At 39.6% G+C, this 2,500-nt stretch overlaps 1 protein-coding gene across 5 annotated transcripts in view; it reads right to left on the bottom strand.

Moving 5' to 3' along the window:
• grip2a (glutamate receptor interacting protein 2a) overlaps positions 1-2,500 on the bottom strand; it is a 34,835-nt gene that overhangs the window by 21,679 nt on the left and 10,656 nt on the right. The window lies entirely within an intron of this gene.

Genomic DNA, 2,500 nt, shown 5'->3' with positions numbered 1-2,500 from the left:
AGGTAAGAGCAGGATAGTGAGACAGAATACAAAGGATAATTAATTTCAAGTCAAAAAGTCTGTTTTAGTATCGGTTCCTCTTATTCTCATGGTGGGAGGGATTTCAGGATGTTCTTAATGCAGCAGTGATTTTGTACTCCTGCTTTATGGTCCTGTAGCTCTGTGCAGTGGAAGCAGGTAGCATGATAGCATGTGTCCACAATTACATAGCTGCCAACTCTCACGCATTGGCCGTGAGACACACGCATTTGATTAGTTTCACACACTCACACGCCACACCCACGATTTCTCACGCTGAAGAGTCAACCCGGTCGGTCAGATGCCTGAAAAATGAGTTTAGCCTATAGATCTACCTGTTGAGCCACGGTTGTGCTTTCAGAGACGGTGAGAGGGTTCAAGAGCACCCCCTGTCTGTGGAATTTTCTAAATTTTCTCTCATTTGCGATGCTACTTCAAAAGCCATCCCAGGCGCATTCCCCCGGCTTCAGGTAGGCCTATGCTTTGAGTATTTTTCACGCTGAAGTGTCAACGTGGTAGGTCAAATACCTGGCAGATGAGGTTCAACTAAACTAAACCTATACATGATATCACACATCATGTGAACGAGCGGAATCTAAGCTTTCCAATGATATTAGCGCCAAGTTGCTGTGATAAATGGTTCGCGAGAAAATTATCATTGAACCGACGTGCAATTTAGGCTAATCATATTTGCATTTTGCACACAGTGCACACCCATTACTCTCGGTTGTAATATCTCACTAACCCTTCACACAACATGTGGCAAACCTAATATCACAATAAACAGCAAACAGTACCGAATACGAGGATATAAAGCATGCCTCTGTTTTTGAAATTGCAACACATTTCTACATAGCCTCATTGGGGCGAAATTATAATGTATTCTAATGTAAACTATTTGTCAGTAGGCCTACATACATTTTTGTAAATTGCTCAGTAGATTATCCCACTATCATGGTTCTTATATTGTCAGGTTCCAGCCAATCCCATTTACACAGATAAATGAATATATTTATATTGCCATGCTTTCTAGTGACATTAATGCAAAAATATAAAGAAAATCAAATAAGGAGACACAAATATTGATATAAAGCCTGACATAAGCCATATGCAAACATTCACATCATGCAGATATGGGTACATCCTGAAAAAGGAATAGCCTGTAGGCTATGGCCATTACAATGACCAATATATTATCTTAAATGAACTAGCTGAAAAACACAGGTGACCACTTCTGCATAATTTCATGGAGTGCTGAACATTTCTGAACTGTGAAATGGACCATATGTTTTTGTGGTTGTGAACTTATTGCAATATCACCATAACTATTCCACCTGTGTATGCATGGTTATAATTCTGAAGTGCAAAATAGCTTAGGCTACAGCACAAATATTTCCATAAAAATAAGCAAGTCTGACCTCTGAATTTATTTTTAAAAGTGCACCAGATTGATGCATTTAAAAGTTAAAATATACAAACATTTCTTAAATTCTTACAAAACACCCACCCACTTTTTAAAATTGTTAGTTTGGACCCCCCCCCCCCCCCCCCCCCCCCCACTATTGCCGTGTGAAATACCAGTGCTGTTTGTACGCCAAATAAATAATAGCCTATAGGTTTATGTAAAACTCCCCATTAACAGCATCACGTCACTAACCACAGCTAGACTGCACAATGGTAGGCCTTCAAAAGCATGACATTTTCGCTTTAGTTTGATATTTAATTTACTTTATCCGCTTTCATGCGTTCATTGAACGTCCGCAGTGCTGTAATGGAAACCTTATTGCGTAGCCAAGTAGCCTATATATTGAGTTATTTTTAAATTATGCATGATTTACTTTTTATTAATTTCGTAGGCTGGCTTTATTTTGTTATATAGAAGTATTTAAATAACCTGGTAAAATGCACCAGAATTCAGGAAATTGCATCTAGTCCAAAAAAAATTTTCTGGGGGAGGACCCCCATACCCCCCACTGAAATGTCCCACCCACTTTCAGAATGCCTCCATCGCCCATGGTCCTAGCATTAGGCTAGATCCCTTTGATACCAATGTTAATTTAACTCTGGGACCCTGGTCCCTACACCTGAGAACCAATGTACTTTTTTTTTTACTGTACGGTATAATGCTGAACGAGCCAAACAAAAATTTCCGCAGCAAAATTTTGGTTGGCCCCACCAAATCTCACTCCAAGGTTTTTTGAAAAGTTGGCAGCCCTGCAATTAGCATGCATATTTGTTAGGTCAGGGGTTCCCAAACTTTTCCACGACAAGGCCCCCCAAATACCACTAGGTTCTGGCCAAGGACCCCCGTGATGTGTTATTAAACCCATCGAGAATACTACGGCAAATGTAAAAATACATTAAGCTAATCCTAATAATTATTTTAGCCACAAGCACTTTGCGATGGAGCATACAGTGTGTAAAAATTGTATTTGGGGCTTTCTGCTATATGAGAGCTATCACTACTATTATTCCCAGTCAT

The sequence above is a fragment of the Alosa sapidissima genome, chromosome 3 (genome assembly GCF_018492685.1).
Source record: "Alosa sapidissima isolate fAloSap1 chromosome 3, fAloSap1.pri, whole genome shotgun sequence".
NCBI lineage: Eukaryota > Metazoa > Chordata > Actinopteri > Clupeiformes > Clupeidae > Alosa > Alosa sapidissima.
Note: the sequence above shows the minus strand (reverse complement) of the source record. Positions and strands in the feature narration are given on the sequence as shown.